Source organism: Coturnix japonica, chromosome 2 (genome assembly GCF_054131305.1).
Source record: "Coturnix japonica strain WE chromosome 2, WE-NBRP24, whole genome shotgun sequence".
In the NCBI taxonomy this organism is placed as follows: domain Eukaryota; kingdom Metazoa; phylum Chordata; class Aves; order Galliformes; family Phasianidae; genus Coturnix; species Coturnix japonica.
Window position 1 is genome coordinate 65,071,292 of NC_140664.1, and position 22,681 is coordinate 65,093,972.

At 39.7% G+C, this 22,681-nt stretch overlaps 1 protein-coding gene across 34 annotated transcripts in view; it reads right to left on the reverse strand.

Moving 5' to 3' along the window:
• TNS3 (tensin 3) overlaps positions 1–22,681 on the reverse strand; it is a 176,420-nt gene that overhangs the window by 148,170 nt on the left and 5,569 nt on the right. For 4 of the 34 annotated variants that reach the window (XM_015854828.3, XM_085540042.1, XM_015854832.3 and 1 more), the window contains exon 1: positions 3,088–3,229. The exons of 12 other annotated variants lie outside the window; for them this stretch is intronic. The gene's annotated coding sequence lies outside the window, so the exon portion shown is untranslated. Of the gene's footprint in view, positions 1–2,483; positions 2,693–2,721; positions 3,051–3,087; positions 3,265–3,321; positions 3,408–8,236; positions 8,487–22,681 lie in introns of those variants that run through there. 18 more of the 34 variants (XM_085540033.1, XM_085540031.1, XM_085540048.1 and 15 more) reach the window with 10 other exon arrangements.

Below are 22,681 nucleotides of genomic sequence, written 5' to 3' on the forward strand. Positions count from 1 at the left end.
TTCAGACTTGGTAACTTCTGCATGCTTCAGTTCTGTAACTGAGTCCTTTGCACAGGAGGCCCATATACTAAGAGCAGATGACTTGCAAAGGTTCTTCCTTCCCTAGGCTTTCCTCCATTGATGTCAGTCAGGCTTGGCCTATCAACCCACCTTAGCAGGAAACAACATGCTTTGTTCCACAGTGCTATTTCACACAAGCAATACATTTTAATTCTAACACTATCAACATGAGTTAAACAAGTACTTAACGTACTTAACATCTGGACAAACGCTCCATTGTGAACTTCCCAACTCTACTTAATGACTCAAAATAAGCAATCATTAGACATGCATTACTTCAGATTGCACTTGATGGGTAAAAAGTGCAGCCAAAATCTGTACTTTTAGCAAATATAGTTGCAGAACATACATGGCCTTTTTCACAAAAGAAAAATATAACAAACAGCAACATGCAAACCATCTCAATAACTTTTAGATTTCTTCCAACCCCCCTCCAAGAAAGAATTAATGCTTCAGGTCTCTGAGAAGTTTTGGAAAGCTGATGCATAGGGCACATTCAGTATTCATTGCTATGACAAGAATTGCTCATTCTCAGGAGATAGTCAGTGAGGCTCAGGACCAGCATACAAATGAGTAACAACTTTATCATTGAAGTGGCAGCCAGAAAAACTTTACTAGAAATTCTCATTAGGAATAAAGCAGGACAGGGGGCCCTACATTTCAATGTCTAGCCAACCTTTTATTTCCTGCTGTACGTTTAGTGACTTCTAAGCTGACTTTCCTTGCATTGCAAATGATTCACCATGTTTGTTTTTCTTTCATTATGTCTGTTCTTCCATTTTAACACTGCTTGCTATTTTGGTTTCCATCTGCGGTTTGGAGACACACAAGTAATTATACTAATAATGTTTTACTCAAATAACCCTCACTGATGCAAAACAAAGTACTTCTTCATTCTCTACCAGTATGGCAATTTCAAGAAAAGTTGGACACAGAAGCGATGAAGAAAATCTTTATCAGCTTGTCAGATCCAAAAATAACACATTCTTACAGTATTCTGCACTATTCAGAATCACAGTGATACTGCATTTTCTTCTAGCCATAAAACTCGTGGTCAAAGGGAGACCATCTCTTAATACATTTAAGGATGCGCTCATAGCCAGCCTACAAACAGCACTACCAGAGAAACAGTCCCTATTTTTGTGCCCAGATAAATTTCCACATGATCAGGAAACAAAAGCAAGACAGAGAAGCTAATGCCTGCAGTAATTATACCCCCAAAGTATTGAAGTTATTTAGAAAAACCAAGTACAAACTGCAGACAGGTATTTTGGATCAAGTCAGAAAGTGGAAGAAAAAAGATGGAAAAAAAAAAAAAACAAAAAAAAAAACACTGACTAAACCATTTGTAGCTGCTGCCTGCTCTAAACAAATTGTTTCTCATGGCATACAATCATATATTAAAAAACTGAATGTTTTAATTTAATGCGTGGAACACTCTCAGCAATGCAGTACTAAGCCATTAGTACCTGTACCACCACCCAATTAAATGACTGATTAAGCCTTCCAACAAACATTAGTTACAAGAAGTGATCAATTTAATTAGAATAAATTACAAAAAGTCTTCTGTCTACTTAAGATGAAAAGGCCACTATTTGCAGTACCTCAGAGGCTCTATTTTACAACTTCAAAGTCATCAAGAATCTCATTGGTTTCAGAAAAAGCCCCATTTGGTCATCTATACAATAAATTTAACTAACTTTCTGCAGCAGTTTCTTTTAAAAATCAGCCAACTTGAGACATCTGTATTCAGTCACAGTATTCAGCAATACCCAGAAGTTTCCAATCAAACCATCAGAAAAAAGCCAGACAAAGTCTCCGTCATACATGTATTGCCTGTATTAATTTCTTACTTAATAGAATGTAAACACTGTATTTGCAGATAATAATGTACGGTTTAGCATATTTTTTTTTAGCATATTATACAAAATGCTATAATCACAGGCCTGGGAATGTAAAACTTTGTTGTGGCACAATTCCTCACCACTCAGAATAAGACTATTTTGAAGATTATGACTCCAGTGTACGAACTATCCAAAGAGATTCCAAAACAAGGATCCTAAACATTGAAAAATTCCTCTTGATAGTTATAGAATCTGTACTTTCCCTTCTATAAAACAGCTGATAGTTTCAAGTATTGACAGAGAAACACTGCAAACAGCGACAAGTTTGCCATCGGGAGACGTTAGAACCAAAGACAAGCTACACCACTCAGCAGACACCAAAACATTCTGCTACAATCGCTTTATGACTGTTTCGACACAGATTCACAGATGACTACAACCCGTGAAACGCTAACCGAGAAATGAACCCTAAAAGGCTGCCACACAGATGTTTCACCCGCCCCCACAGTGGTCAAAATCACCTCCCCTACCCCCAGCAGCCTGTAGATTTCAGTAACTTTACAGGTGAGAGATACATGCCTTGCCGCTAAGCTACTCTGCGCTGAGACCCATCCCGGTTAACCAAACGCACGATCACCCTCACGGCTCTCCGGCGGTATGCGGCCGGGACACGACACGCCTCCGGGCCCACTTCCGCCATCCCGCCCTGCCCGCGGCGCCTCAGCGCCCGCTGCGGCTCATTACTACCTTTGCACTCTCCGCAACGGGAACCCTTGAACCCTCTTCCCCACAGGGCCGAGATTTCTAACACTCTCACCTGTCCCCGCCCAGTAACTCCTTCCCCTCGAGTCTCGCCTCCCGCCCGGTCCGCGCTACCAGAGACAAGCAGGCCCCAGGACAGGCCCCGGGAGGCGGCGGACTCGGTCGACTAGCGCCGAGGAGAATTTCCACCCCACCGTGACCCTCGGGGCAAAGACTCCCCTGTCCGGCACAGGAAACAGTTCCTCCCCCCCGTCCTCCCCCGAAGATACCACGGCCCACCGAGGCGGCGACGAGCCCCCCCCGTGCTACTGAAAGCTCCGCACAGCGGCGAGCTCCTCCGCCCCGCCGGAACAATATGCCCCGCGCCGCCACAGCTGCGGAGCACACGAACGGCATTCTCAACAACCGCCCAAGTTTTTACCTCACTTCCCCGGCTCTGTAGCGGCCCCCGAGCCGGCGGGGGAAGCTGTACGGCAGAACTAATCCTCCTCCCCCTGCGCCGCACACACTTGTTTTTTATTTCCTACAGTCCCGCCCGCCGTGGAGAAACCTTTACCGCCTCGGTTAGGGCTGAGGAGGCGTGGAGAAGGCGCGTCGCGCTGCTCTCAGCTTGGGGGCGGGGGGGCGCGGAGTAGCCCCAGCACACGAGGCTCACCTGATGTTCCACTGTATACTACGAGAAATCTAGTTCCTTCCGCCTTACTATTTAGCGCGACCCCCTTTGGGGCCCCGGGACAGGCTGGACCCCGTCACCCAAGAGGTATGTAGTCTGGGGGCGGAGGGTCTTTGGGCCGATGTGAACGCTCCAACCCGGTAGCTTTGAGCTGAAGTGTAAGGCCTAGAGTTGCAGAAGTGAACATCAACCTATATGATATTGTTCAGTCAGCCTTGGCTGCTACAGGAAAACAGTGAGCTTAGAGCTGTGGACAGCCACATGCAAAGTAGTACAGAGGTAAAGCAAAAAACACACAGGCTCTTTAGGGGTCTTCACCATCCTAAGTACTTCAGCTCAGCATCTCAGGTTCCAGTATGATCCTCCAAATCCCAGCTTAGCTGCTGTCTAATGCCACGGGTTCCTTATGTGCATGTTTGTACAAGTACAGTTCTTAAAGCATTGACTTGTAAGCTGTTTAAACACACAAAAAAAATACCGCTTTCTTGAGGTAGTTCAAGAAAGATGAACTCCAGGTTTTATGGTTTCCACCAACTGACACTGTCCTCTACTTGCTGGATCACAGCTTCTACCAGTTGCACAATCTTAGATGCCATACAAAACAGCTAAAGAGCAGAGTAGTTAAGAAATACAAGTTCTTTGCATTTAAAATAAATACATGAATATTCACAGAAGCAATGTGGAATTTGATTAATAGGACTGAGATGCCTATTACAGATTATGCTAATAGCAGATAAATGTGGCCTCACCTGAGGAGTGTGTGCACATCATTAGAGAGAAAAGATCTTATCATCTTTCCTTTATCTAGGACCCTGAGTAAACAAACAGTGACTATCTTGACATCTTGCTAGCTTATTTTCAGCAGCTAAAGATCCAAAATCAAATTCATGGATGTGAATCCAAAGCAGGAACACACACTTTACTGAGAACTGAGCTTCAAAGCACAAATCTTAGTCTGTTCTTTGCAGAGCATTACATTGTGGCAATAGGCATATAGAATATAGTATTTGGAAGGCAATGGTATTCAAATACAGATATGTTATTTACTGAGAGACAGCAATATAACAAACAATAATCAAGCAAAAGATAAAGATAGGTCACAGATGCGCATACTTTCTAATTTGAATAAAGCTATGTGATATTGCATTGAAAGATCCAGGAATATTTAAAAGTCAGATATAATAAAAAGTCCTTGTTCAGAATCACATCTTAAACTACTTATTTTCTGCCAAGTGGGAACACATGCTACAAATCTCTTAAATCATCTCACTCTTCCTAAAACACACTTTCTCCTAACTAACCATGTGTGTCATCCTACACTACAGGTCATGAGAAAATACAGCACACATATCTCTAAATAAAGCCAAGAAACTCTGAGAATTGAATCAGGCTCTTAATCAGCAGTGCATAAGTGCACACAATCAGTACCTTTAAAGCCTCACAAGGTTTTTAAAAAAGCACTTTTAAAGCCTCAGAATTTTTTTGGTTTTTTTTTTAAGTCCCACTTCATGAATTACTCCATCAAATCAGGCTACCCAAAAATTTCAGTGGTCATTAAAAAAAAAAAACAAAAATTATTACCATCAGCTGCAGACTTTAAAGCAAAATTTTTAAAGCCTGAACTCCAAGAAGTACAAGAGCAGAAAGCAGAAATTCTTATATTTAATAAATAAATACATTTCTACTGTTATGTGATTTAGCACTCTGACAGATGACTATTAAATACTTGAACTTTGGAAACACTTCATGTATATGAGTATGTCTGCTTTCAGATGAACACGTTATTACAAATAAGTGGCAATAGCCAAAAGAAAAAAAAAAAATTGCTTTTGCATGCCACTTGGAACACTATGTAAAAGTTCAGGAAGTTAAATATGTGGTTTTGCTGCTGCAGCGTTAGCTTAGCATAAATGCATGTTCTTTACATTTTATAACTCACAGCTTTGACAAATAGTATATTCTTGCATGTTTAAATCTCCACTTAGCATTTCTGCATTCTGAATTCCTCTCTTCTACCCTTTGATAGTAATGGAGGAGAATACAGAAGGTGAGGGGAAATCTGTGTCTACATTTAAAGAGCTTTATACATGTATGACACTGCACAAAGATGTAGTCAGTGACTAAGTTAAACGTTCATCTCAGATGCACACTGTTCAATCAAGGAACCTACTGTGTGAAAGGAATTTCTAAACTCCTAATCAAAATAGGCTACTGTTGCACTTTAAGAACACCAAGAACATTCTTCTAAAGCAGGTCACTTAATACAAATCTGTAATCTGACTTCAGTGTTAGAAATCACAAAATAATCATTTATTTGGAGATTCTGTAATAGCTTTAAGCTATGTAACACAACAGTAGCATAAGAATTTACATTCCTTCATAAATGTCACCCTAGCAGTTCAGCATTCTGGCATGAACAACAACCTCTAAACCCCAATTTGTGCTACAGGCTCACTATTCTTTGTGAAAAACTTACTTTGCTGCAGTAAAATTTTACTTTTCTTCAGTAAGATCTCTTTCTGTGGTAACAAATGCAGTAAACTTTTACCTTTCAGCTAGAGTATTTTAGAATGGAAAGCTGTAAAATAAATACAGGGAGAAAAGTACTTTATAGAAATAATATAAAAATCCATCCAGATAGAGAATATTTCATGACTTTTTTAAATCCAACATAAAGCAAAGCAGTCAGTTCCCTCAGGAGAACAGAAAATTTGCGGTTTCTGGATTGTTCTGCAACTAGAAAACTATGTAAAAGATAGACAGTACCTCAGCATACTGCCAAAATTTGCACTAGTTTCTTACATAAGCAGTTTACCGAGTTTTCTTTCAGGGATACTTCTGTATGCATCTGCAAGTCAGGCAATTCCTGGAATTCTGTTTGGAAGAAGATTGCTAGGAAGCTACCTGGCTCAAATGTTAGCTTAATCTTAAAAGATAGAAATAATTTCAAATTTAGTCAGGAATTCAGGTCACAAAATTATTTCCATGACCAAACAGTTAAAAAAATAAAAATAAAAAAAAAATTAACAGTGCTGAAGTTTTCAATTGCAACATGAAAAAAAAAAAGTTCAACAGTAAACAGGCTTTACAGTTTTCTTTCATATTTAATAAAACAAATCCTTACATCTACAATGCTGTACAAGTCATATTCATCTCATTTGGTTCATGCTTACAGAACTATCCCTGAACATGTCAACTCTGGGCCCTAAGTTTCAGTTTCATATTTTTGTAAGCCACCGCACTGACTGGGCACATCTAACCCCATAATAAACATTCTAGGAATCAACCCACATGGCCTGTTTTCCATCACCAACTTCCTGGTATGAAACACAATGTTTGTGGTAGTCAAAAAGATAATGTAAAATCTAACAACTGATCAAACACACTGGTGGTATATTGCAGGTGCAGCAATATGAAATAACAATCTACAGTAATCTTCAGAAACATTCAATTGATATGATATCAAAAGAGAAATACAAAATCTCATTAAACAATATGATTGATCCACTCCATACTGAAAGTGTGCTAAGGAAAATTTGTCACTTATCTGATTATCATTTGGTGCTCTGATTCTTTATGAAACACAGAAAGACAAGCTTCTTGCGCCTTATCTACAACATATTCTCCTTTTACTAATGTCCACATTTTCCTAAAAATTAATCGTATTTTTGCAGTCTATCTGCTTGCAAGGCAGAAGTAAGGGCACATCTGCTTTGCTCACTAGAGTTTAATATAGGCATGCCAGGAGTACAAAATTTTTAAGGCTAGTTCATTTTATATGCTACAGTGAGTAGCATATATGCAATTATTCTTGTCATCCAGTACTTAATGACCTGTGATATGGTCCCGGTACTTAGCAGTATCTCATAAACTTTTTGCTATGCTTGAGTTTCCTAAAACTGCTCCTCTTTTTCATTTTTCTTGTAAGAAACAAAAAAGCATTAGGATGAAACTACAGTAAAAAATACTACATTTTGCAAGTTTAAAAGTGAAGGCACTAATGCATTGCATGACAGATATTGTGTGTAACCTATGCAAGCTACTACATCCCAGAAAAACGTTCAAGATCAAGAAGACACTTTCAACTCAAACCTGGTGGTAGTGAGTGAGGTAAGCCAAGCTGTACTTAACACAATTGTAAGAAAAAAAAAATCTAAATGAAAAATAATACAGTTGCTGTTCCTATAACTCAGTTTCTCTCAGGAGACCTCATCAGAAGTTCTGCACACAGGGATCAGTTGCACAGTCCTTCAAAACTTATGATGGGAGGCAACGAAGAATCAAATTTCATGCATCATACGCTGAGTGTGATGAGAATGGAAATTTAGCATAGAACATACAAACCTTGTTGCAAGTGGCTACAAAAGGCTCAAGAAGACAGAGAAAGAAAATGCCTTCACATGGCTTATTAAGCTTCAGTGCATTACTCCTTGTGTACTTCTGGCACTGATGACTGCCTTTTCTATGGCAGCTGCCAAATGATGTATTCCTCTTCTACTACCTCTTCCCTCTACACAGGAAAACAGGACCTACCCCAGAAAAACATGCAGGGGACTTTTTATTGGGAATCACCCACATAGTCTGTGGCTATATACTCTAACCCCTGACTGTTCACTTAGTCCAGTGATTACATACCACCCAGTGCATGCACAAGGGCTGCTCTGAAAGTAATACCTCCTATTTTATTACATTAGCTGATAGCATCTGTAGTGGAAATGCTAAGTCACAGCTTGAAACAGTGATTGAGCACCTGGTAGGAAGGCAGGGCAAACCCAGGGCAGTTCAGGTGCATGCAATGTACCTGAGTGACTGGAAGGCATAGAGCTAGGATCCGTCCCTTGTCAGGACTAATTTAAGGGTTGGCAGTGGAAGCAAAGACGTCTCTATGGATTCTTACCTGCTTGAGGTGTTATGAAAGTAAGTAGCTTCTTTCCCCCATTTATTTATTTAATTTGTGCTTGCTGCTGTTGTGTTTGAGCAAATTCTTGCTTACTGCAGCCTGGGTTCTTGCTGATCTGCAGTTATTGTTGTGTTTTCTATTATGTTACGGTATCAGAGGAGGATGTTAGTGGTTGAACCTTCTCAACAATGTTATGTTAAACTTGGTTGCCAGATGGCTGCAGAAGGGTAGTCCAACAAAATGGCATCTGAAATGGAAGTACATAATGTGTCACTGAATTCCTTCCACGTGGAAAAAAATTGCATCGGTCCAATATTCATCAACATCAGCTGAATGCTTATGGAGACCAAACAGTAAATGTTAGCACAGGGAAGTACAGTAGGTAGTGAGTTTGAGGAATGACTCCATAATAGCAGCTGAGGAGCAGCTACACTGGTGCAGCCTTGTACGAGTGCAGCATGCATGGGACTTCTCTCTTCTGCTGCTCTGGAGGTTTTGTGGATGATAGCAAACAGCTGGCAACTCTGCAGTGGGAGACCAGGTATTTGAAAGGAGGCTGTGAAAGAACACAGCTTCCACAGCCTGTTTGCTGAGGATGGCAGCTGTTAGCTCACCCTAGCAAGATGCAGGCTGCACCAATAAACACCATACCTTAAACACCATACCTGACTCTAAATGCCCCAATTGCTTGGACACATTTGACAATGCTGTGTATCTAGATTCTTGCTGCCATGTGTTCTGCTTCTGTTGTATCCAAGAGTGGTCAAAATTCAAAACAGATTGCCCAGTCTGCCAGCAGCCCTACTTTACTCTTTGTTGTATGGACCATGCTGAAGATGATACATCTGGGCCTTCAGAAAACAGATTATTTTTTTTTTTTTTTTAATCAACTCTGATCAGAGCACCATCAGTTTTGTTGAAAGCCCTGTTGACTCGGAGGCATGGGAACAGTATGTTAACTATGGCTGCTCTGCACCATTGCACAATGAAGGAAACAACTCAGCCTCAACAGTTCCTGCAGGCTTTTCAGATGAGGGGAATCCTCAAGAGCTAGAGCAGGCTTTATCTGAGTATAGTGTTGATCTGTTACCCCAGTGTGATGAAACTTCAGGTCCTTTGTATTCCCATTCAGAATTGCATGGTGCAACCACAATTTCTTTTTTGGAGTTTATTATGGGTGAAAATCCATAGTTAATGTTGGTGACTATGTAGAAAAGTAATGTTCTGTAGCTGGGAATTTGCTCTGTTGAAGTGTTGTTGTATATGTCTTGTAGTTTCGACAAAATAAATAGAAGATGTTACCTTCAGAGTGACCTACCTATGTTCTTAGCAGCCTGTATCCAAGCAACTGACCTCCTCAGAGTTTCCCAACTAACCTCTTGAAGATCTTTTTAGTGCTTCACAGCACTTCTCACTAGTGCTGTGTAGTTAATACAACCTTTTGTACTCTTACTTTGGCAAGTGATTCTGTGCTTTGTCCATGACAAACCATTTTGCTGGGTGTCTGGGGTTTTTTTGAGCTAACAGCTCTGAGTTAAAATCCACTTTATGTGTTATGTGCATCTAAACAACATTACTATATGCATATAGTACAGCAAGACTTGAGTAAGATCAAGCAGCACTTCAGTGTCCTGGGGGCACAAGTGAAGTGAATGAGGACCCAGGTAGTCTTCTTCTGTCTTGACAGATAGAGACAGGCATGTGAGCAGAAACTGATACAACATGCAGATTAACACCTGCATAAACACCTGATTACGTGGCTGGTGTCACTGACAGGTTTTGGCTGCCAAGGTCATGGAAGGTACTTCAGTGAATACAAATTACTGGGGTAAGATGGTATCCACATATGAAGGAAAGGAAGGAAAATCTTTGCTTGCAGGTTGACTGATTTGGTATATTGTGATTTAAATTAATAAACCAGGGTGGTGAGGCCCTGAATCATGGCAGTCATATTCATAAGCAACAGGGTGGAAGAGAGACTAGTGAGGATTATTGCCAAACTTATTTAAGATGTTCCCTCAAAGATGAGGTAGTCAAAGGGCAAAATGAAGCATTTCTTCTATACAAATGCATGGAGCATGAATAACAAACACAAGGAACTGGTAGTCGCTACCTGGGAAACTGTAATTTGTTTCCTAATGTGGAAGCATAGCAGGGTAAGATAACATGACTGGACTGCTACAGTTTAATGGCTATAAACTGTTCAGAGGGGACAGGTAAGGAAGGGCATGTGGCAGAGTTGCCCTGATGCAACTTGTGAAGTCCCTTAGTGGACAGCCTTCCAATTTGTTTTGATAATGGGAAGAGTCTGTGTCTTTGTATTGAATAGATAAATGAGGCTCTGCCAGTCTTTGTACTTGAATAAATGAATTTCCACACACCTCTGTATGGAATGTGTATGTACCTCTGGGAAGACCTCTGAATGCATGTAAGCTGAAGACATTTTTGTGCAAGGTATGTGTGATGAGAGGAGAGTATCCCCCATGCATCCAGGGCTGATATTAGAGAATGCCTACTTTCTATCACTCCAACTTGAGTCTTAGGGAGTTTCTCAATCTACTGTTTTATGGTAACAGTTTGTCAGCCCAGATAGGACAGAGCTCTTGAGCATCAATGGTTCATAGGATCCCAGAAGCTCAGCTGGCACTGAGGTATTCTTGGGAGGACCTTTATCCCTGGACTGAGGAGTCCAGGAGTAAAGACCTCTGATTAGCGAGTTTCAACGTGTTTCTTTTTTGTTTGTTTCTTGTTTTGGTTGCCCAAGGTGGTTAGCGGCTCCTTGTATTTTGGTTGCCTATCTGTCAGGCATAATGAAAGTTGTTCAGGGTAGGGCTAAGAGGCCTGAGTAAGGGATTAAATCCCCAAAATTGGAATAAGACATCACTGGGGTAATTGTCATCAAATACACTTGATTGTTGGTTTGTGCTGTTATTATGTGCTGATTGTTTTTGTTACAGTACAAAGAATTTGCCCACATGCATTGTAAAAATAAGCACTGAATCATCTAGGGGTAAGGGAATTTTGAAAATGTCACCTTTGGGATATGTTCTGAGTTACTGGAAAAAAAATAACTGGATCTCTGTGTGGGGTTGTGCAGAAACATTAAGTACTGCAATCAGTGGGACTATGGGAACAAAGCTGGTGGCAGAGAGGAGCTGGTGTAAGCTTGTGCTACAAGCCCCTCTGAGGCAGGCAGTTGGAAATAATGATGTGGTTGTAGTTAAGGTACCCATTTCAAGTAAAGATTTAAACAATCGGAAAACTCACTGTCATCTATCTATATAGATGATCCTGAACCAGTAGCTAATGGCTTTGAAGTGATGATTCAAACTCAAGATCCAGATTGGAAAGATACAGAAGTAATTGTGCAGGTGTTATTTGATAGTACAGAAAAATTACAGAATCATAGAATCACAAGGTTGGAAAGGACCTACAAGGTCATCTAGTCTATCTATCTTCCCATTACTGTTGCTACAGCAAACCACTAAAACATATCTTGGAGCTCCCCATTCAAACAGATCTTGAACACTGCCAGGGACAGTGATTCCACCACCTCGCCGGGCAGCCATTCCAGTGCCTGACCACACTCTGAGAAAAAAAGTTCCTTCTTATGTCCAATCTAAACCTCTTCTGGTACAACCTGCAACCATTTCCTCAGGTTCTGTTTGTTGCTTGGGACAAGAGGCCAAGCCCCTCATCATCACAACCTCTCTTCAGGAAGTTGTAGAGTTCAGTGAGCCCTTCCCTGAGCCTCCTCTTCTCCAGGCTAAACAATCCCAGCTCCCTGAATCATTCCTTGTAAGACTTGTGCTCCAGACCCCTCACAAGTTTCATTGCCCTTCTCTGGACACGTTCCAGGGCCTCAATGTCTTTCTTGTAGTGAGGAGCCCAAAACTGAACACAGTACTCAAGATGCAGCCTCACCAGAGCTGAGTACAGGGGGATGATTACCTCTGTTCCTGCTGGCCACACTATTTCTTATACAGACCAGGATGCTGTTGGCCTTTGTAGCTGCACTGCTGGCTCATGTTTGGCTGAGCATTGACCAACACCGTCAGGTCCCTTTCCTCTTCACAGTCATCCAGCCACTCAGCCCCAAGCCTATAGTGCTGCATGGGGTTATTGTGGCCAAAGTGTGGGACCCAGCACAAATAAATACAATAAATTGTTCACAAGGATCCAAGTGATGGCCTCAGGTAGCAGTGGTGCTTTGTATAAGTTTTTCTTTCTTTTTTGCTTGGGATATAATGCTGGCAAGGACTAGAGGGGCCTAAATCCCAGAATGGATTTAGTCTTAAGATGGAGCATTCATCTGCTTCACACCAGTTCTGAGTTGGCTACAAGGTGCTGGCTGAAGCAAGAGCTGCATGCAATTCTCTGCAACCCAGAATCTCCCTGAACTGGCCCCCATCACCTTGCATGACCTGTGGAGAGGTGCTCAGGGTAAGCATGGAGCTGAAATCCCAGCTAGGGGAGAAAACAGTATGCTAATTGTAGAGAGGAGGGATGTTCGAAGTGATAATGTTCCTATCTGCTGAGATCTAAGAAACTTCCTGTTCCCTGTTGACTCTGGGAGCTAGGAATTGAAGGGGACTGGAGGAATTTTCCCCAGCAAGAACCTCTGGTTATAATTAAGCTGAGGAAAGATGAAACTGAAATAGAATGTTTTGTTGACACAGGAACTACTTAGTGTTAAATGCAAAAAAACTATGGCTATAATATTGTGAGAGTTGTTGATGAACAAACAGGTCAGAAGCCAGACGATTCCTTAAGCCTTTGAAATTTTAAAATTGAGGAATAATGGGTGACGCATCAGTTCTTGTATTTACCAGGAGCACCAAGACTTTAATTGGTTGAGACTTGTTGGAGAAATTGGAGGTAGAAGCAAAATTTAAAGACAGAGAGGTAGAAGTATTGATACTAGAATCTGAATTTGTCCAGACTGGACTGTTATAGTTAAAGGAAGCCAAGCCAATAGAGAAAGGAATTTCACTTGAAGGTGAAGCTGCAGCAGTACCTTTGGTGTGGGCAGGGGAGATGCTGGAAGGTCAAATAGAACTGCGCCAGTAAGAAAAGATAAGCTAGCATCCATTCCACCCAGGAGACTTGGGTGTATGTCATATCTTGGACATCCAACCCACTGCAAGGAAAGTGGAAAGGACCCTTCCAAGTCCTACTGACCACCCACTGCAGTGAAACTGGAAGGAAAAAGAGCCTGGTTTCATTATTCTCAGATTAAGAGGGTACCTTCTGTGTGGAGAACAGAACAGGCTACCTTGATGTTGAAAATTAAGATAAATAAGCAAGCTTGATATATCAAGTAACTCTGCTGGTAGGAATTTGCTTTGTAGGCTGTGAAGGATGGAAAATTAATGTACGTTTACAAATAGTAGGGAGCAAAGGTAACTAATTCCTCTGTTGGATATGTACTCAGTTACCAAGGAGCAGGCAGATACAGTATCAACAATCTGGCATGTGTTGATATGGAACACAAAAATGAATTCAGCACTATGAATGCACAGCAGTTTCCATTGTTTATGATCTCACGGGGTGACAACTGAACAAACAGCACATGCCTTGAGCTAAATTTACCTGGCAGATCCAAGTGTAGGACAAAATGAGTTATTCTATACCTTCATTTTGCAATTTTACACAGGGTCTAACCAAACAAGACACCAAAAATATAAGAGGCACTTATAGACACCAGGTGCTTCCTTATAGTTATCTTTTCTAAGCATAACATGCTGGCTCTGTAACATGTACAACCAATGACTCTTCCCCAAGGAACCTACATCTTTGTCCAGTGACTTCTATTGCCTGGCACCTTTTTAGTGATCCTGCATGCATCTCAGCTTAAGGAATTTGCCTCAGCTTTCATTATGTCAGCTGTACAAAAGCATTAATGATTTGACTAGTTCAACTAACACTCTGTCAGTTTGTAGAGCTAGTAGTTACTCTCCTAATGGAACGTGATGACTACTTTCTAGTTCACAATGACATGATTCAAAGAGCTCTGAAAGAGTGGAACCTAACCTATAAATGGACATTATGAAAGGGAGATAGAATGATAGAGGTCTTTTCCAACCTTAATAATTCTAAGGTCATCGTGACAGTTGGACAAACCATCACCACTGTGCCTGCTAATCCACATCCCTAAGTGCCATATCTACCCCTTTCTTGAAAGCCTTCAGTGACTCTGATTCTACCTCTTCCCTGATCAGCCTATGCCAATGTTTAACCACTCTTTCAGAGAATAATTTTTTTATTTTTTTTTTTAATTAAATATATGGCCTGAAACTCTCCTGACACAAATTTAATGCCAAATCTTCTTCTCATATTACTAATTACCAGAGAGAAGAGATCTATCCCCACCACATTACATCCTCCTTTCAGGTAGTTGTACTGAGCAATAAGGTCTCTCTTGAACCTTCTCTTCTCCTGACTCAAACCCTAATCCCAGCCGTTCCTCATAAGACTTGTGTTCCAGACCCTTCACTAGCTTGTTGCCTTTTAGAAATGTGCTATGGCTTCAGCATCTCTCTTGTAGTGAGGGTTCCAAAACTAATGCAGTACTCAAGGTATGGCCTCACCTGTGCCAAATACGGAAGGATGATCACCTCCCTAGTCCTGCTGACTGCACTATTTCAGAATGTCATTGGCCTTCTTGGCCACTTGGGCACATTGCTGGCTCTTACTCAGCCATGTGTAAACTAATAACTCCAGGTCCTTTTCTTCTGTGCAGCTTCCCAGTCACACAAGCCTGTAGTGATGCATGGGGTTGTTGTGACCTAAATACAGTCAGATCTATTTAAATAGTGTTTTCCTGTGAGCTTGCAGATGTCTGCTTCCAGGGTGCAAGCACCAAATTCTATTTGAAAATCCTTTATCCTTTTTTCATTTGCTGCATGCTCCAGTGTTTATAGATAAAAACAGCCTTTTCTTCCCCATTTTTAATCATATGGGGAGAGGAGGAGACACCAATATCAATTTTGGGAAGGGAATATGTTGCAAGACATACCAAAACTACTAGACTTGAAACAGGAGGAAGAAAAACTTTTAACATAGCAGCAACTATAAAACACAAGGGATCACACTACCTACTTGTGCAATACCAAATCTCAGTATAGTATGTGCCAAGACAAATATAGAAGACAAAAGAAAGGGGGGGAAAAAAGAAAAATTACTAGATGTCTTTACTGTGGGGATGGATAATGTTTTCAAAGTTTCAGTACATTTTTGCTGCTCAGATTGTCCTATTGTCAAACTCGGGGCAAAAAAAGAAAAACTTTACAATTCAGTATTCACAGTAGAAAGGTCTGGAAAGTTGCTTTCTGCAGCCAATTAATTTATGTCAGTCTTGCTCAAGCAGAAATAAAGGTACTACAAAGTGTCCTGAAGCACTGGCATGAGCTCTTTCCAGATCCTTCCAAGAACCTAGGAAAGCTGTTATCTTTGTAGGCTGAGCTTGGGAACCATCCATTTCTGCTACCCAATCCTCTTAATTATTACACTAAAATAACTATCTAGCATGAATTTGTTTTATGTTGGCCTGAAGAGGGTTTTTTAGACAGAACAGCCATTTAAACAACAGCGACTTAGGAATGGGGACATTTCTTGGAGGAATTCCCAATTGACCCAGTCATGCTGCTTCAATCTTACAATATTATAGTGTGCAGCAAGACAAACTTCTGACATTAACTCTTCTTTCCATCTGACAGAACCTTTACCTTATTTCCTTTCTGTTACCATCTGTTTTTTTTAAGTCTGGAGAGTTCACTCCACCAAATTTTATCAAAAACCAGAAACCTTCCTTGTAATAGAACTGAAATTAATGTCTTATTTACTTAGCTTTACAAAAATTCTAAATTATTCTAATACTCCTGATAAACAGAACAGTATAGTTAAGTATATCAACTTTCTCAAACTATAACAAGATGTTCCCTAGAACTGTAGAAAGTGCCTATGTGCAAGGGATATTTACTTGTTCACCTACATCAACAAAATTCTTAGAGAATATCTCACATACGTAAAATTTAGTTTGACTCCTTGCTCTTTCATTATTCCTAAAGCAGCATTACTGAAATAAATTGTGGAAGGTGTTTTTGATTCTTCACTATGGAGAAGAGAATTAAGCCTGAAATAAGTTATCGCATACTTAAATCTCTAATGCAGTAATAGACTTTTAAGTTCAAGTTCTATCAAGCTTATGTCCGTTTTAGGTCATTCAAATGCCTGCTGCAATAGCAGACAAATGTGCAGTGGTAGCGTAACTACAAGCCTTAGACTTTGACTGTTCTTTCCAAGGCTTTTCCTCTTCTAACATTCACTGTAGCAAATGTAACGTCTTCAGTGGAGAAGAGAGGTCTTAGAAAAGAAGACTTTGAATTTTTAAGGTTCTATTTAAAGCAATCCATGTAAAAAGTTACAATACAAACAACTTGAAACATACTGAAGGATCATGTTTTGAAAATACATTGTTGGGTTCACTACTTCGCAGAATATCTGAGGTTATAAGGTCAATATTATGCATGCTGGGAGAGAACTACAATATGAGCAGCAAGCATCAAAATATACATATGTTAGAGTTAGCATTTTAATTAGCTTCAGGAAAGATTTTTAGTCACATTAAAATAACTTATCTGAGTGACTATATCCAAGCAAGCAAACCAGTCTAGCCTATTGGAAGAGAATCCCTACTATTGGCTCTGCAATAAGGCAAATGTTAACTTCAACAATTCATCCATATTTTTGTCTGGGGGATATTTTGTGTATACATGCATAGACGTGCACACATATGTGCATGTGTACATATGTACACAAACACACATTTTCACTATTTTATATATATATATATATATACAAAAACTGTTGCCCAAAGGAAACAAGATAAAAACAAATTATTGTTTGTAAATGTGGCCACAGAACCCTCAAATGTGCACACCACACAGCTTTAACTCTTGTGCTCTGAAGAAGTCTATAAACTATTGCTTTGTAATTTATAGGTATAGAAATGGAGGTGAGATCTCATGTTCAGCATTGTGTAATGGTGTTTCTGAAAATAAACTAAAGTAAAGAAAGGGAATGCCGTTGACCAAGTGAAGGTTATATTTTTTTTTTCCTTAGTCAAGATCCCAGGATGGGGTTTAAGCAGCAGTACAAGTATCCTAGCACTGCTCTGCTCAGTGCTTCCAGCAGCAGAGGTTACTGAACTGAGGTTGGTTCTACCATCATAGGCTCAGCCCATTCAGCCTTGTTTACCATTTTGATGAATTTTCAGCATTTTGATGAAATTGTTGGCCGGTCAAAAATGCTGATCAGGCACTAATTACATTACTTTGTTTTTGTTTTTTTGTTTTCTTGTTTTGTTTTTTTTTTTTCTTGGACTTGTCTGACTCAGCAATTATTGTTCATTTATTCCAGAAGCCATCCAGCTTACTGTAAAACTGTCATGATTTTATGTTTCTTGATATTCTACATCATAAAATCATGTAGTATGCTGAGAGTAAAAGAGTTAATGTTCCTGTTCCATGGATTGTTGCTATTTCCAGGCACCTGATTCTCAGAAGAGATCTTCTACATATCCCAAAAGTCTTTCACTGTTCTCTTTCCATGTTCCTTTTTCAGTTTAGAGGGAAAGATAAAACTGTTCACAAGTCATGAGACTGCCCCTTCTTTTACTCCTCTTCTCTGTGGTGTGTGCTCCCTTGCTGTCTCACCTTCAGCATTCAAGTAAGGCCTTTAGTTTTGGACACTCTATTAGATTTATTAGCTACAATTCCAATTATATTGAATTATATTGTGTTATCTCGTACTGTGCTATCATGTTTAGCTCCCTTAGCTCATTGCAGCTCTTTTCTTTTCAGGCCCATCTCCCTATCTTTTCCCTACTCTCCTTTCCCCTCTTCTGAGACATAGGTCCATGGGTCCTCTCTAACATTGTCCTTATGTAGTAAGAACACATATCAACAGCACAATTCTTTCTTTCACAGACCAACTAAAAATCTGGCCTCTGCTTTCCTCCTTCCTCCTGCCAGTTGCCCTGGAATGTATCTTGGCAAGGTTCAATTGATCATTCCTTTCCTGGTCAACAAGGGCTCCTTACCAATTTCTGACTTAATGCCTCTCTTCCAGGATAAAGGAGGTGTAAATATGAAAATCCCAGAGAATATGTTTAATACAGCTGAAGTCCTCTGATCTCTGTGTTACTGAAAATCATGCTATTTTTCATGTTCTATTCATAAATTAGCATTAAATAGCGCACCCTGAGTGAAATCTGCCCTGACAATGTTTGTATGTTGCATTGACCAAAACTGGCATCAAATTAAAAGCACACCTGGGGGAATAGAAGCTTTTTTGTCTCTCATTCCTTTCTTCTGGATTATGATTTAACACGACACCTTTAATGTTTTGCTGCTCCTCCTCTAGTGTGAGGGGAATTAAGGGCTGTTGTATTTTCACCAAACTCACAGGAGAGTACAGTGAACCACAGCAGAGATGTACAGAAACCAGCAGGTAAAGATTCACTTGTTTTTCAGTTGAGAAGTGTTAAGAGATGAAATAAGATTCTGGGTTGATCCTGCTTGTACAGATACCAGTCAGTATTGTAAAATCTCTTGCTGAACAAGCAGGTGATTTTTTCATCAAATCTAATAGAGGTGCAATTTGAAAATGCATATGGCTTCAGATGTGTTAGATTTCTTCTCTAATTGATTTTTCCAAAAGACTGTGAGTAAACATTACATATTTACTTCCCTGGCATTTTGGCATTTTTAAAGGTATAAGCCATGCTTACATAATTCTGACATGGCTGTCTGTCAGCAGTCAAAATTTCATATTTCAGAAGTATACCAGATATCAGCTTGCAAGCAGTTCAAGAAGTCAGGAGTAAGTTTCTGGTGACAGGAAGAAGTAAAACATTACTCCCATTTTTAAGGAAGGGAGAAAGGAAGACCCGGGGAACTATAGGCCAGCGAGCCTCACATCTGTGCCTGTGAATATCATGAAATAGCTGCTCCTGGGAGAGATGTTAAGGCACATGCAGGTTGAGGAGGGAGATCCAAAACAGGTAACAAGGCATGATCAATCTGGTAGCCTTTTATGATGGAGTGGTGGCACTGGTGGACAAAGGATGGGTAACTAAGATCATCAGTCTAAACCTGTGCAAGGTCTTTGACATGGTCCCACACCTCTAAGTTGGAGAGAGATGGATCTGAAGGCTGGACTTCTCAGCACAGGAAGATCTGATTACAAGGTAGGAGCCTGAGGGTTGTGGTCTAGGGTTCAGTGTTATTCTTTGATTGTTCTTCTCTACTGAATCACTGAACCACCAGTTTTAATTTCTTTAGAAAAGTAAAAACATGACCCAGAATAAAGCTGGTAACCCATGTTACACATAAAGCCATTACACTGTATGACCTCTCCTTTCCTAAGTAATCTCATTTCTATATCCATTAAAAATTTGTCTTCAATGGAAATATGATAAATTAATTAGTTGCTAATATCTTGATGAACACCCTGAACATTTCTGGAGCTCCTGCTCCAGTTAGGTCAGTTTTTAATCTAGAAGAAAGAACTTAGAAATGAAAAATAACAAACAAAGAGCAGGCAAAAGTCATATGGAAAGTGAAAGTGAATAGCCTTGAAACAGTATTGAAATTCTTTATATGTTAAATACTTCCTCAGTAAGGATTCTTTGTGTTTCCTTTTTAAAATGTATTTTAAAGGGGAAAAAAAAACAAAAACAAACAAAAAAAAAATCTCTTAAAATAAGAAAATTGTATTGAAATTTGGGTCACATCAGTTTTAACTATAAATTTCTGAGCATTATGATTTCTATATTTTACCTTATATACTAAGGGAAGTCAGATTTCTTAGTGTCTACAATATATGCCACAGCTTAATACCCAGCTTAAAAGCTTTTCTAAGCGCGAAAGTATTTTCGGAAGAATTCCTTCAATGTACACTGATTTTCAGTGAGTTTAAAGTCATAATATGCAAGTAATTAGAAGTCCAAGTTTTCCAGTGAGACTAGGAAAAGAAGAATGTCTTGTGGCAGTGTGGCAGGGTTGTTTCTAACTTATTACAAGAAGGGCAAATGTGCTTCTTCACCCACCAGTGGAAAAAGAAAGAAAAAAGAAAAGAAAAAAAAAAGAGGAAGTTCAAAGAGAATAAGGAATCCAGCAGCTAACAGTCCATTAGTCTTTGTCAAATGCACGTAACATTCAAGTCAGAGCCCCAGCTTCATATAAAAACTCACCAACTCTAATCTTTCTTCTCAGTAAACACAGACTGAGAACACACACTTCTGAGAAGAAGCTCTGGTTATCATATATGCCCTGCCAGTGCCTGACAGGTTAAGCCAGATTTTAGTTTGCCATCATGTCTGTGACACAAAGGTACTAACAGAAAGTATTCAATTAAGCAGCTCTTTAGCTCTAAAAAGTTCTTATCATAACTGACCAAAACACTGGAATAACACACTGAAATGCAAGTGTAGTACTATTTACAAGAATTCTTACTACTTATTTATTTATTGCTTTTAATTTTTGTTTCATTAAGTACTATGCATAAATTCCTTCATGCAAATGTCTTCTGCACAAAGATGCAACTGAAACCATATGAATGTTATGCAGAAATTGCTACATCCACAGTGTATTTAGGGCAATGAAGTTCATGAAGGGTCTGGAGCACAAGCCTTATGAGGAGCAGCATTGGGAGTTGGGACTGTTTAGTCTGGAGAAGGGGTGACCTTATCATTCTCTACAGCTACCTGAAAGGAGAGTGTAGCAAGGTGGAGGTCGGTCTCTTCTCCCAGGTATCTAGCAATAGGATGAGAGGTAATAGCCTTAAGTTGCACCCATCAAAATTACAGCTGTGTGAAATACATGTCAAAATCCTCTGATTGAACTCAATCACTCATCTCCTTCAGTGTCATCTTCCTTTCTTTCTTGCCTCTTCCCCAGTCTCTAGGTCCTGATGCCATCAGGCATATGCTTAAATGAAGCACTTGGATCAATGCATTCAAAGCCAGGACATGATTAGTGAACTGCTGAAGCACCATACTGAATACATGCATTGAAATCCCATAAACTGGCATAACAATCTAGAGTAAGCCTTCTTAAATCATACTTGGGAACCTTCAAGTACAAAGACCCAAATGGTTCTAATTTCCTTCAATGTGATAGCCATAGTTAATACCAGATTTGGCAGGAAGCAGGCATTCCATTCCATGCCTGCTGGGCTTATACAGACATGAAAAAGAGTTTATGCTTGACATTCCCTTTAAAAACTTAACAAAAACCTTTTGCCCTTTCAATTCCCAAGCATACATTAGTTTCTGAGAGTCTATTACTTTAAAAATGCATTTGTTGGCTCTAATTGCTTGGATAACTGTCAAAAAGAAGTAAGGTTAGGCTTTTTATTAGTGTTTTGTGGTCAGATAATAGAGAACCATGAAAAACAAAGGCAAGATACTGGACTACACATTCACTCTCATAAAAAATCATTTTTATAAGTAAAAGGTGGTTTATGACACCAAGCTCTGATTTATCATTGCCAGTTCCCCATCACTTAGGAAAAGAATATGGACTATCTCCCAATTCTACCCTGTGTTTTCTTCCCCGCATTACACACAGCCATCTATATTGTGCCTGAGCCAAAAACAAATAAGATCCAAAAACAGTTTCCTCGGGTGCAACAGTCCATTTTCTATCAGCTGTTACCTCTATCCCTGCCATAGATACCACAGAGAGCTAACACCTCTAATGTTAGATGCATTTGGGATAGATCAGTGCCGGAAACGTTTCTGAATGACAGCCTTTTCCATGAAGAATGTACAAAACGGCCTAGACTGGCAAGTTGTGAAATCAGGATTCTCTTTAAAGTCCCACAGTCAAAAAATAACCAACCTGGCTCCTCCACTATGAAATCCTTATGGAAAGAAAGATTACATGTTGCTCTCTGAGTGTCAAAGTCTCAAAAATGGCATGGCCTCAAACCGTGTGTATGAAAATGTACACAAAGGCATAAAGTAACTCTTAAAAGTCACAGGAAATGAATAGCTTTGAGGTGTGCTCTAAATCTAAATGATCATGATTTACTACTTTGTATTATGCTATGCAAAATTATAAATAAAAATAATAACTAGTTTGGCCTTGCAGTTAAATGCATTCATGGGTTTCAAATTAAGTTGAAATATGAATAATAACCAGGTGGACTTGTGAGTACGTTCACACATGTACTCACATGTACACATAGAGATATGTGCTGGTTTTTGTAATATATATATGTGTGTGCATGTGTGTGTAATAAAACTAAACCCTTGCCACAAGAAATGCCTGTATTCATACCCAGGGAGTAAAGATGCAATTAGTATTACCATTATAACTTAAGTTTTTAGGAAGTGGCAAAGAATTTTTAACTTTCATGACTCCAAATGGGATC